The following is a 14527-nucleotide window of genomic DNA, read 5'->3' on the forward strand; positions in this document are numbered from 1 at the left end:
CCAGCTCCACCAACCTCCGGGCTAGTCTTCCTGCCACCAACTTTACCTGGGTTAATCTGTACCAGAGAAGTCAGCCCTTTCCCTCGTGCCACTGGCCTGCCTGTTCAAAAGCTACAACAGGAAAAAACCCAAGTGCATACTAATATGCACTTATAAAGCCACACACACACCTCAAATTGATACACACCAACACACACTCAAACTCACAGTCATACACACATGTGCACACAAATTCACATCCACTCACAAACTTACATGCACATAGAGCTCCCTCATGGCTATGAAAATCAAATGCACGCTCCTCGTTCAGATATTTGGGATCCTCCACAACTTAGTCCGATCTTCAAAGCATCTTACTCCCTACATCTGTGCCACCACCACCACCATACCCAAGCACAGGACCACCTCTCCAGTGACCTGCACTCTGGCTCACCCCATTTCGTGTGCAGGTCTTTCTCTTCCTTGAACAATCCAAACTCCTCTCACACCTCTCTTCACCATGCTCTCCTTTCTAGAATGCTCTTCGCCCAACTCTCCCTGTGGCTGACTCATTCTCACCCTTATATGCCCAGCTCAGAAAGAGAATGTCTCTAATAACCTCAATTAAAATTATTGAGAATAGCAGCTTCTAGTTTCTCATCATCTGATTTATTTCATTCATAAAATTTATCAAAATCTGTAATCATCTTGTTTACTTCCTTGGTTAGAGTCTATCTCCACCAGAGCAGGTTCTTACTTCCTATGACTACAGAAAAATCACCAGGGCTGGGCACAGTAGTTGCTCAATAAATACAAGTGACCTAATGAATGAGTAAACTGAGCTCAGGCCATCAAGGCACTGATTACATCACCTCATTTACAGCTATGATGCAGAAATGAGGAAAGAGGGTTATAGAACATTTCCCTTGTGTGACAGTGGATACTAAACAATGTTTAGACTACATCAAGCTCTACATTTAGGCAGGAAAGGAAAAAAAATGTATAAACATTAAGAAGAAACAACACTGTAAGTAGTGGCAGAAATTCAGACTTTGGGATCCCTGACCCACTCATCTATTACATTGGGAATTAGGTGGAGTCAAGGGCAACTCAATCTTAATCACACTCTTCCTGTAGCAAGCAGAAGTTTATAAACCAACTAGAAGAGAAATGAGCTAGTCCTAAAGCAAAAGAACCTAAGCCAAGAGTGAAAAGATGCTTCTCTGGGCTCTATTAAAAAATGACCAATTAGTGGGGGGCACCTGGGTGGCTCAGTGGATTAAGTGTCTGCCTTTGGCTCAGGTCATAATCTCAGGGTGGTGAAATCAAGCCCTGCATCGGACTCTGTGTTCAGATTCTCTCTCCCTCTCCCTCTGCACTGCATCCCCCTGCCCTGCACACATTCATTTTCTCTTTCTCTCTAAATCAATCAATCAATCAATCAATCAATCTTTTTAAAAAATCCTAATTATAAATAGACTCCTTTCTCCAAATCAAAGTTTGGTATCACAGATTCTGTCACTTTGAATTCCAACACAATGTCTTACAAGCTGGCACACAGGTTATCATGCAAGAGGCTACGGAGGAGATAAATCTGCTCTCCAGGAACCCCAATCTGCTGTGATGACATGAGACATCAACTCACAGTCCCTCTGGCACCACCGTTACCCCAACCTGGGCTTACCTTTCCCAATTAAGGGGGAATGTAAAGATCACACTCCTGGAAGGCTACTGGGCATCCTTCCCCTCCTTATAAACCTCAACCCAAACAGGGCACACTGAAAGCACGGAAATACTTATGGAGTGACCTGCAAGAGGTATAACTCGGAAAGCCATCTCCTAATCTCAAAGGAGCTAAGGCAGGGCACCTGGGAGGCTCAGTCGGTTAAGCGTCTGCCTTCAGCTCAGGTCATGATCTCGGGGTCTTGGGATCAAGCCCTGTGTCAGGCTTCCTGCCCAGCAGGCAACCTGCTTCTCCCTCTCCCTGCTCATGCTCTCTTCCTATCTCTCTCTCTCTCTCAAATAAATAAATACATAAAATCTTTTTAAAATATAAAATAAAAAATAATAAAAGGAGACAAGGCTTTTATTCTTATGTAAGAACTACTCCCTCAGAAAAATAAAAACTAAAGTATATCAAATAAGAAATCATCTTCATTACAATAACGTCTCTACTTCTGTCATCTGCAGAGTTCTCTAAATAAAGCGTACTATACAACATGATGACCATAGTTTACAATACTGCCTTGTAGATGGGGAAGTTGCTAAGAGAGTAGATCTTGAAAGCTTTCACCACACACTTGCAAGGTGATGGATAGTGTAACTAACCTTATTACAGGGCTCATATCACAATAAGTACATGTATCAAATCATTACATTGTATACTTTAAACTGACACAATACTAAATGTTAATTACATCTCAAGATAGAAGTTGGGGAATTTTTTTTTTTAAAGAATGTGAGAAATCTATTCTTTCCATTTAGATGAATAATGAAAATTGAATAGAATACCTCCATGAGGAATGGAAAAAATCAGGACACCTGGGTGGCTCAGTGAGTTAAGCATCTGCCTTCAGCTCAGGTCATGATCTCAGGATCCTGGGATCAGTTCCACTTTGAGCTCCCTGCTCGGCAGGGAGTCTGCTTCTTCCTCTCCCTCTGCTAACTACCCCCTGCTTGTGCGCTCTCTCTCTCTCTCTCTCTATCTCTCTCTCTCTGTGTGTCTCAAATACATAAATAAATTCTGAAAAAAAAAAAAAAGAAATGGAGAAAATCCACCAGATTTCTAGGGTATTATTCTAATAAACTAGAGATGAGAAAGAGAGAGAGAAAAAGAACTTCGTCTATGAAGGACAGACAAAAGGTGAAATTTTTTTTCATTTAAAAAGAGGAAAGGTGGGGCACCTAAGTGGCTCAGCTGGTTGAGCGTCTGTCTCTTGGTTTGGGCTCAGGTCGTGATCTCAAGGTCATGAGATCAAGCCTAACCCCAGGTTCCCATCCATCTAGGAGTCTGCTTAAGATTATTACCCCCACCCCTCACGGGGCTCCTAGGTGGCTCAGTGGGTTAAAGCCTCTGCCTTCCACTCAGGTCATGATCCCAGGGTCCTGAGATCAAGCCCCCCATTGGGCTCTCTGCTCAGCAGGGAGCCTGCTTCCCTTCCTCTCTTTCTGCCTGCCTCTCTGCCTACTTGTGATCTCTGTCTGTCAAATAAATAAATAAAATCTTAAAAAAAAAACTCTTCCCTCCTCACTCCTGCGCCCCTACCCTCTGCTCGCATGTGCTCTCCCTCTCTCTCTCTCTAAAATAAATGAAATCTTTATATTTAAAAGAAGAAAGGTAAAGAGCAGAACTAAGATTGAGCAAGTGCCTATAATGTGCCAAGCATTTCACAAAAGTTATCTCACTTGCTCCTCCCAATTCACAGCAAGTAAATCCGGGTAAATCATAGGTAATTACCTGATCAATATTACAGGGAAGGAACTGGGATTCAATCTCAGATCTTTAACTGCCAGGTATTTTTTAATGTCAAAATTATCCACAACTTGCAAGTTAGGCAGTTGCACAGGGGAGGTAAGAGGATGGGAGGGGAAGGGACAGCATATCTTCTCAAAGTCATACAGCAGCATTGTTGAATAATTCCTCCCAGGGACTGTCTCATTCTCTAGGAGAATATCCTTGTGCTTGACTTGACTATTTACTATCCGATTAGAATGCAGGCACTGTGAGGTTACATATTAACTTCTAGATTTCTCAATAGCAGGAAAACCTTATAGACTATAGTTTTATTACCCTGCAGGACCTTACCCAGGTTTATATATGACCTATAGTAATCTTAATCTACCATTGTTTTTTAAGCCTATAAATACCCAGTTCCTCAAATACTCTTTGAATCAGTTTGCCATCTCACTGGTTCCCCCCACTGATGGGTCAAATAAAACTTTGACATGTTCATTTCATATCTTTGTGGGACTTATATTTGTAATTTGTGGAAATTATACATGAACAGTGACAACACCCTCTTTCCCTAGGTATGTGCAAATATGGTTTCCCAGATCTGTGGGAAAACGGATGTGGATTCTGCTGGGGGAAGAGATACCAATAGTCACAGACCTCTGTTCAGACTTCCCGTAGCACATACCCAGGAGCCAATGGGTTCCTTTTCCTTCTGTTTCTCTACATTTTGACACCCAGCTCAAATTCTACCCCTCTTCTGCTGCTGCCTTGGGAGCTCTCTTCCTCTGTGGATTCCCATCAAACCTTTTAGGCCTGGCATTAGATCCACTAGTCAACAGCCTCCCACCCAGCACTACGTACACCCACATATATTCTCCACAGAGCATAACTAGATTTCTCTACCTATGGTCTCTTTGTTTCTCCACTCACCACCAACTTCCCCGTGCTTCTCCCCTACTGATTTTTATTTCCCCAGTGATCACCACAAGCTGTTTCCCTTAAACTTTCCAGGCCTGGGTAGGCTCACCAGGTGGACTCCAGCAGAAACACATATAATCACGGAAGCATCCAGAGTCCTTCTGGTTGAAAGACAGTAAGAGAGGAGAGATCATGCTGCTGATAAATATGGCACGCTCATAGGAAAGCCCCTGTGTTTGGTTTCCTCCTGGAAGGCTGCTGCATGTGCCTTCCCTAGGCCCACGCTGGGCCAACCCTGAGGAGCGGCTACCCTTGAGCAAGCACAGTGTATCAAATGCTGATTTGAGCCACATCTGGCTCCTAATTGTGCATTGCCTCAAAATGGCACCTGACTTTTTCCAGAGCCTATCTTGTCTCCCTGGCTGGAGTCAAGGGCCATTGTACTCCTTTTGAATCTACTTTATAACCCAGAATACCACTTTGCACTTCATAGACTCAGCAAATAATCGTTGCTGACTGGCTGCTGAGCGCCCTTGTCTTAAGAGGAAAGATCCTTACCTTGAGAGGTTTTATTTTGCAATTTAGCAAATGGGCTAACCCTGTATGTGAAAGATTCCCTGGAGGACCTTCTGGATGCAAGGCCGGCACTCCAGAGCCCGCTCCTGCAGGGTGGGGAGCCTGAAACCTCCCACTGTCCCCAGACAGATGGGAAGAGACACAGAACTGAAGAAGGGGATGGGGGTGCTGCATCACCTACTAAGGCTTTTTAAGCAATTTCATCTTTTTTTTTAATTTAAGCAATTTCATCTTAATTTGTTACATTCATCATATTCTGAGTGGCAAAATGCATGCAAGTGCATTTAAGTGACAGCAGGTTTTTAACAAATGTCTATTTAAGAATCTTAAATAATGAAAATACCAGTGATGAAAAGGCTTACATTCTGTTAATCCCTAGTGGGGCATTGTAAAGAGTAAAGATGACAAATACGCTATTACCAGTAGTAATTTAAATACTCTGTATTGAGGCACCTGGGTGGCTCAGTCGGTTAAGGGTCCAACTCTTGATTGCAGCTCAGGTCATCATCTCAGTTGTGAGATCGAGCCTGACCTTGGTCTGCACTGAGTGTGCTTGGGATTCTCTCTCTCTCCCTCTCCCTCTGCCACTCCCCCACTCCCAACACATGCACAAGCACAATCTCTCATAAATAAATGAATGAAGGAATGAATGAATAAATAATAAATAAATAAATACTCTCTATTCAAACTTCCAAAGAGACCCAATGGATTTACAACTTTTCAAGCCTTTCTTTCTAAATTTTATTTCATTTTGCAATATGAGAAGGGCTATGTGCCAAATGTTACTCCAAGAAAAAGTAGGAAGAAAGTTGATGAAAATTAAAACTAGGTACCACAAATCCAAAAGGCTGAATCACTTCTCTGGGCTTCTTCTTTTCTCCCTTACCTCCTCCTCCTCTTCTTCCTCCTCCTCTACCTCTACCTCCATTTTTCCCTCTCTCATATGGATGACTTCCTGGGTCTGTTGGCCGATGCTACCATGTTCTAATTGAACTGTTGTTCTTTAGGATGACAAGGTTTGATGGGGTTCTGTAGACACCTTCCACTCAGTAAGAGACCCCCATCCCCACACCACAGCATCAGGCCCTCTTCACTAGAGCTTTCACCCAACATTCCATTCTACTGACCAATGAAGCTGTGTGTTTGGACTCAAAGAACCCTAGTGCTGCCCAGAACTCTGACAAGTCACAGATTCTACCCCTGGCTCTGGGGCACGTCTGGATCATTCCCAGGACATGAGACACAAAGAGGATGTCCAAACCTCCCCCAAGACCAGGGCAGAGATTAATAGCCATGGGTGATGGGGTCCTAAGGGCTGCAAATATTTCTCTGCATGGCATTTACCCCCCTGGTGAGCCAAGATGTTCAAAATGGTTGTTGAACCACTATATTTCACAACTATATTGTACACCTAATATAACACTGTATGTTAACTATAATGGAATTAAAATAAAATAAAATTTAATTTTTAAAAAATGCTCAAAATGGGAAACCAGACTATCTGTTGTTACAGTTTTTCACAGTGACATACCAGGAGGATTTTTCAGATATTAGATGTAAATCTTTTCACACATAAGAAGAAGAGGCACATTGCTAGTTAAAGGAATCATGTGAGAAATAAATAAACTTGAGTGACATTATTCCCCACTATAATGTCAACAAAGTATTGATTTTTCTAAATCAGATTACTTCATTTAAAAGACATCTTTATTGGGGCACCTGGGTGGCTCAGTGGGTTAAAGCCTCTGCCTTCAGCTCAGGTCATGATCCCAGGGTTCCGGGACGGAGCCCCACGTCAGGCTCTCTGCTCAGCAAGGAGCCTGCTTCCCTTCCTCTCTCTCTGCCTGCCTCTCTGCCTCCTTGTGATCTCTGTCTGTCAAATAAATAAATAAAATCTCTAAAAAATAATATAATAAATAAATAAATAAATAAAAAGACATCTTTATTGTGTGTCCATGTAGTGACTTTTAGAAGAAACACTGGGCAAAGAATTTTTTTAAAAATATATGCACCCTGAGCTCACCTCTTGGGAATAATTTTTCATTCTGCTCACACCTGCCATCCATTTCTCTGTAATCTCTGTCAAGCTCAAAAATGAGTCCATGGCTTTCTGGAGCATATAAACCCCAACAGCATCCAGAAGGCTACCACCAGCTGTGTCTTACATGCAATGCTACAATTTTTTTTTTTTTAATTTCATATTGTATGAGGGAGCAGCAAAGCCCTGAAACCCACCGAAGCCAAACACAGAGCCCAGCTTCAGCATCTCCATTACTGGGTAGGAAGGATGCAAACGCTGCTCACATTCTTATTAGAGGATTAACATCAAAGCAAGTTCTCTGTGAAAGCTTAACTGACCCACAGGGCTCTTAATCAAAGGGGAGGAAAGCAATTGGGGCCCATACACTAGACACTCACATTCTGAGTTCCCACCTGGCATTTGCAGTGAACAAAATGTGACCCTCCCAAGGTTTAAAAAGATTAGACTACAACATAATTCTCAAATGTAGCAGATTAAAAAAAAAAAAAAAAAAAGTTCATCTTCTGAATCTGCCCAGAAGGTTTGTAAAACCTGATTTGGGGGGGATACACAAAGTTAAAAATTAGAGGTTTTCAAATATTATTCAAATCAGAGTTTTTTAGGGGCACTTGGCTGGCTCAGTTGGAAGAGCATGCACTCTTGATCTCAGGGTCATGAGTTTGAGCCCCAGGCCAGGTGGAGATTACTTAAATAAATAAATAAACTTCTTTAAAAATAGAGTTTTTTTTTTTTAATTTTAATGATACAAACAGTAAATCAGCTGCCAGAAGAAAAAAATTGAGTCTTAGAAGGTGGTTTGTTAAGCAAATGCCTTTAGCTCAGGTCATGATCCCAGGATTCTGGAAGCAAGCCCCACATCAGGCTCCTTGCTTAGTGGGGAGCCTGTTTCTCTCTCTCTGCCTGCCGCTCCCCCTACTTGTGTGCTCTCTCCCTCTCACTGACAACTAAGTAAATAAAATCTTTTAAAAAAAATTTTTTAAACACTTATCACTTGAGATTGAAAATAATTTCACACACTCTCCAAGTACAGCATTAATGTAGTTCTCTAGTTCCTCTCATGCCAGAAAAGTACTCTCATTTTACCCCACAAGTTGTTTTAAGTTTCACATTTATTGAAAATCACAGATCTGATAGTGAAAATTGGGGGTACAGAATAACAGTTCAGTAGGAAGGATTACCTTGAACACAAAAATAAACTGAGCACGTATTTACTAAGCAACCATTCCACATTGGTGAGTGAGGTTTTATTCAATGATTCACTCAGCATCACACTGGTTTAGGCCTGGAAGTTCTATTTAGACCTGCCTGTGTCGGAACCTCCGCTCTACCCAACTCTGGACGGTTCTCGCCCTCATAATCCTCCACTTCCCCGTCTATAGAATGGGGATTCCAACCACCTCCTCGGATTGCTGCAAGGATGCTAGTGAGATAATGCATGTCAATGGGACTGACTCAAAACAGAATCAGTAAATACGGTGCTACAGGATACTAGATGCTCAGCTGTGGGATCAATCACTGGACTCATGAGACAGACCTGGGATCCCTCAATGAATTTCCTCAATAACGGTCACACTGAAGATTCTGCATCCTTCTTTGGAAGAGAGACAAAAAACTGGATGTGGAATATTCATAGCACATAGGTGCTCAAATATGTCAACTGCCTTTACTTCTCCCCTCTTAAAATGCCTTCACCTCATATCCTTTAATGCCCAGACCCTTCCTATTGGGTGCAGTACCCAGCAAGATAAACATAACTTATGGGCACAGAGCCCAGGACCTCAGCTCACTGGGAAGCAAAGTGACCTTGGCCAACAATGTGACTTTGGCCAATACACCGAACCTCTCAGGGCTCAAGCCTCCTCATGAGTAAAGCAGAGAGGATGGCACAGATATCATCCCTCACTCAAAATCCTAAACTCTCTGAATTAAACAGAAATCTCCCCAGAAAGGCAGCTCTTTGTCCATTATAAATGCTAAAACAAAATCCAGAAGGCTGGCATTCAGAGGGACTGCATCTAAAAGGCATGCTGGGCCTTTCAAAGTTTGAGCCAAATCAGTGGTACTAACTTGATCCTCAAAAGCTACTTGGTGTGGGGTCACCTGGGTGGCTCAGTTGGTTGAGCATCTGCCTTCAGCTCCGGTCATGATGCCAAGGGTCCTGGGATCAAGCCCCATGTCAGACTCCCTGCTCAGCCAGGGAGCCTGCTTCTCACTCTGCCTGCCGCTCCCCCTGCTTGTGCTCTCTCTCTCTGTGTGTCAAATAAGTAAATAAAATCTTTTAAAAAGAAGAAGAAGAAGAAGCAGCAGCAGCAGCAGCAGCAGCAGCAGCTACTTAGTGTGTTAAGTATCAAGCACAGCAGCTCACACAATGATTCTCAGGAAATTGGGACAACTTCTAGTCAAGCACAGAGAGACCATGAGAATTAAAAAGAAACCACCAGATGTCACTCTCACAAACAACAACTGAACTGGACAGCAGGGCTTTAGTTTCTAACACATAGAGGAGGGTGGTGGAAAAAAAAAAAAGAAAGAGAGAGAGAGAGAGAGAGAGGGAGGGAGGGAGGAAAGAAGGAAGGAAGAGAGGAAGAAAGAAACAGTTAACTTTATGAAGGGGGAAAAGAGTTTCCCTTTCTGCGTTACATTATAAATACGAAGCTGAGTTGCAGCTATGGCTGGAGGTTAAGCTCTAAGATGAGCCTTTAAAAGGAAAATTGTGTATGCTCAAAATCAACATTGAACAAATCCTGTAAATTACCATTATAAAATAGAGTACACGTGGCTTTGGATATAATCCCACAGAGGAATGGGTATATAACAAATGTAACATGTGCATAGTGATGTCTGGTGTGTAATTAAGAGTACATGCGCAGGGCCAGCCAGGTGGCTCAGTCGACTGAGCATCAACTCTTGATTTCAGCTGGGTCATGATCTCAGGGTCTTGAGATCAAGACCCGCCTTGGGCTCTGCACACAGCAGGGAGTCTGCTTGAGATTCTCTCTCTCTCCCTCTTCCTCTGACCCTTCCACCTCCCGAGCACACCCCTCACTGGATGCACAGGCATGCGTGCTCTCTCTCTAAAATAAATAAATAAACTCTTTTTTTTTTAAAGAGTACATATGCTAAATGTTTTTTTACAATTGTGTATTATTGAATTTAACATAAATAACTACATTACTTTACTCACCAACACATAGTCCTCAGCTACTATTTTTATGGTGGTAATAGGAACCTTGCCAACCACTTAACATGTCAAGCACTCCAGTCCTCTGGTGCCAACCCCACTTAATCTATTGTAAACAGAACAAAATCAAGGACATTTTTGCAAGGGGATAATTTTACACAAAATAAGTAAACAGCAACAAACAGAACCAACAGGCTGAGTTTTAACATTTTAAACTATTGAATTTTTTTTTTAAGATTTTAAGAGAGAGAATGAGTAAAAGAGAGCATGAGAGAGGTGAAGGTCAGAGGGAGAAGCAGACTCCCCAAGGAGCTGGGAGCCCGATGCAGGACTCTATCCTAGAAGTCTGGGATCATGACCTGAGCCAAAGGCAGTTGCTCAAACAACTGAGCCACCCAGGTGCCCCTAAACTATTGAATTTTGAAGCCATCACTAGTAGAAGTTTGTTTTTGTTTGTTTGTTTTTTAATGAGTGAGAGAGAGCATGAGAGAGGAGAAGGTCAGAGGGAGAAGCAGACTCCCCAAAGAGCTGGGAGCCCGATGCGGGACTCGATCCTGGAAGTCCGGGATCATGACCTGAGCGGAAGGCAGCCGCCCAACCAACTGAGCCACCCAGGCGCCCCTAGTAGAAGTATTTTAAAATTAAAAGAAACACAGCTGGGATGCCTGGGTGGCTCAGTCGGTTAAGTGTCTGCCTGGGATCAAGTCCCACATCGGACTCCCTGCTCAACGGGGAGTCTGCTTCTCCCTCTCTCTCTCTGCCCTTCCCCAAACCCCACTTGTGCTCTCTCTGTTATCTCTCTCTGACAAATAAATAAATAAAATATATAAAAGGAAAGAAACACAGCTTATAGCCTCTTTCTATCAATAAATAATTATAAAGTCCATTTAACAACATCCAGACACTACACTGGACTCTTGGAAGCTTATTTCTGATTCACAGACAATCATAAAAAGTGAGCTTTTCACCTCTACTATTACTACTACTGCTATGTTCTCATAATAATAGTAACACATAACACAACTGAGCGCCAATCCTTAACATCTATTAACTCATTTAATCTTATAATGACCTTATAATAAGACATTATGTCCAAATTAGAAACCGAGACTCAGGAATTTAATTTACATATCCAATAGCCCACAGCTGAGCCTCAGTTTCTCCATCTGTGCAACTGTTTTAGTACCACTTAATTTACAGCATTGTTGTGAGGTTTAACCAAGATAATGTATTTAATGCACCTAACACCACAATTAGCAGATATTAATGAACAATTTTTCCTAATGAACAATTTTCTTTCATTAAAGTGTTCCTGCAGGGGTGCCTGGGTGGCTCAGTCATTAAGTGGCTGCCTTTAGCTCAGCTCATGATCCCAGGGTCCTGGGATCAAGCCCCACCTCTGGTTCCCTGAATATATAAGCAGGGAGTATGTTTCTCCCTCTCCCTCTGCCTGCTGTTCCCCTGTTTATGCTCGCTCGCTCTCTCTCTCTCTCTCTCTCTGTCAAATAAATAAAATCTTTTAATAAATAAATGAATAAATAATAAGGTGTTCCTACAGCTGAAAGTCCAGTGCAGCCTAAGGATGAGTACAATGAAACCTCTTGCATCATCTTGCTGGACCCTCAAATTTTCCAGCCATTACAGAAAAATGGCAAAGTTAGCATTCCCTTTCACAGCTCTGCTCTTAAGTAAATGCTTTGAAATAGACCACAGATTCTTGTCATTTTAATATGAGTGCTCAGAAGAGGCAGTTCCTGAAGAATACAGCTTCAAAGGAGACCTCAAACTGAGAAAACCCAAAATTCAAGAGAGATAAGGAAGACTTGAACTCAAGTGGGTTCCAATCCCAGTTTCATCACTCACTAGCTCTGTAACCTTGGATGAGCTACTGTCCTTCTCTGTGCCTCAGTTTCCCATCTCATGGATTGTCCATGAATTAAATGACACAGCAAAAAGCATGTAGAACAAATGCTGAGTACCAACCACTAGTTATTACCCTATCGTTGTTGGAACTTGTGTCTCCTAAAGGCACTGGTGAGTGGTACACTGTGCTAGAGCTTGGCCAGTTGGGGAGTGGGTAGGGCACAACACTTGGCACTAAGAATCCTGGTTCTACCTCCCTCTGGTTGATAAGCCCTGGTCTCCCCAGATCAGTCCACCACAGCAAACCCTTGCACCAAATCCAGCCTACTGCCTATTTTAGTAAATAAAGTTTTATTGGAATATTAACACACTCAATCATTTACATATTGTCTGTGGCTGCTTTCCACAGTTTAGTGGTTGCAAGTGAGACCACATGTTCTACAAAGCTGAAAATACTATCTGGCCTTTTACCAAAAAAGTTTGCTTATACTTACACAAATGGATAAAACATCAAATTTCCTTCCCTATCCCATTCTATGTTTTGAGGCTAGAGTAAGAAATAGATGTGGAAAAAAAATCTATTAACTATAGGTTATTTACCAAAAGCCCACAGCCTTCAAGCTTTAAATTCAAGAGGGAAATAAGCCTAAGAACATGGCTGTAGAGTTCCCACCATCATCTCCATCATTTATTGACTATGTGTGGTCTTGCAGAAGTTACTTAGAGTCTCTAAGATTCATATTCATCATTGTAAAATGGGAACAGCAACAATACCAAGCTTGTGGGGGTTGAAGAATTACACAAGATGTATGTAAGGTTTAGCTTGGTATCTGGTCTATAAGTACTCAGTAATGTCAACTCTCATTAAATTATTACTTTTGTTGTTAATACTGCAGAGAAAAGTTATGTGTCCAAATACTAAACCACTCAGAAAGTACTTTGCCTCCCAGGGTATCTACCCTCATGAAAATTATAGGTATTAGCAAAGCAGAAATGTGGAAATTTGTGCTTTGGGGGCATTCTAAGGGAGAAAAGGCTAAGACTCCAACTTACTCATTTCTCTCAAGACTAAATTCTTCTTCAGGAATGGCTGGGTGGCTCAGCCAGTTAAGCATCTGTCTTCAGCTCAAATCATGATCCTAACATCCTAGGACCGAATCCTGAATCGGATTCCCTGCTCAGCGGTAAGCCTGCTTCTCCCTCTGTCTGCTGCTCCCCCCTGCTTACGCTCTCTCACTCCCTCTCTCTCTCTGACAAATAAATAAAATCTTTAAAAAAAAAAAAAAAAAGGAAAAGAAAGAAAGAAAATTTCAGCAACAAGCGAAATGCCTTACCTACACATTTGTATAATGTAGAGAAATAAGCTTTACATTTTAAGACATTAACTGTATCAATCCCATCATAACTGAAATGCTGACATGTTGGTTTCTAACAAGAAGCAAATAAAGGGAGCCTGGGATGCTCAGTCCCTTAATGGCCTACCTTCAGCTCAGGTCATGATCCCAAGGTCCTGGGATTGAGTCTAGCATCAGGCTCCCTGCTTGGCAGGAAATCTACTTCTCCCTCTCCCTCTACCCCTTTCCTCCTGTTCATGCTCTCTCTCTCGCATGCTCTCGCTCTCAAATAAATAAAATCTTTAAAAAAAAAAAAAAGAAGCAATTAAATACGGAAACTTACTCAAACTAGCAGGAGAGGCTGCCAGAAGGAATTAGTATAGCAGATCATATAATTAATATCTTGAATATGTTATAACCAAAAAAAATTAAGAATTTAAAATTCTAAACATGTAAAAGACAAAAAACTAAAAATCTGATAAAACTAACACACTAAAAAAGAATTTGAAATAACTGCAAAGGGGGTACCACAGAGCAGGAGCAGATGCATTTGAGGCTGATGCAAACGTTCAAGATCTCCATTATAGTGGTGGTTAAATGGGTATACACAATTATGAAATTTAACTTGTACACTTAATATGGATGCATTTTAATGCATGCAAATTATACCTCCATAAAGTTGGTCTTTAAAAGAATTTGGAAAAAAGCTAATATAAAAAATTTCCACATAAAGTGTTAAAAATTTGGGTACTGGGACGCCTGGGTGGCTCAGTGGGTTAAGCCTCTGCCTTTGGCTCGGGTTGTGGTCCTGGGATCCTGGGATCGAGCCCCGCATCGGGCTCTCTGCTTGGCCGGGAGCCTGCTTCCCTTGCTCTCTCTCTGCCTGCCTCTCTGCCTGCTTGTGATCTCTGTCTGTCAAATAAATAAATAAATCTTTAAAAAAAAAATTTGGATACTGATATCATAAGAAGGGTATTATAATAATGGTGTCAGTTCTGTAGCTCTCCTTACCTTCCAGGCACTGTTCTAAACACTTTTACATGTATTAACTCATTTGTTCTTTTTTTTTTTTCCTAAGATTGATTGATTGATTGATTGATTGATTTGACAGAGATTACATGTAGGCAGAGAGGCAGGCAGAGAGAGAGGAGGAAGCAGGCTCCCTGCTGAGCAGAGAGCCA

The 14527-nt window shown here is 41.9% G+C and overlaps 1 protein-coding gene across 1 annotated transcript in view; it reads right to left on the reverse strand.

Annotated features, from left to right (window-relative positions):
- The window catches only part of TTC39B (tetratricopeptide repeat domain 39B), a 127710-nt gene that overhangs the window by 89648 nt on the left and 23535 nt on the right, over nt 1-14527 (reverse strand). The window lies entirely within an intron of this gene.

The sequence above is a fragment of the Lutra lutra genome, chromosome 13, assembly GCF_902655055.1.
Source record: "Lutra lutra chromosome 13, mLutLut1.2, whole genome shotgun sequence".
Taxonomy (NCBI): domain Eukaryota; kingdom Metazoa; phylum Chordata; class Mammalia; order Carnivora; family Mustelidae; genus Lutra; species Lutra lutra.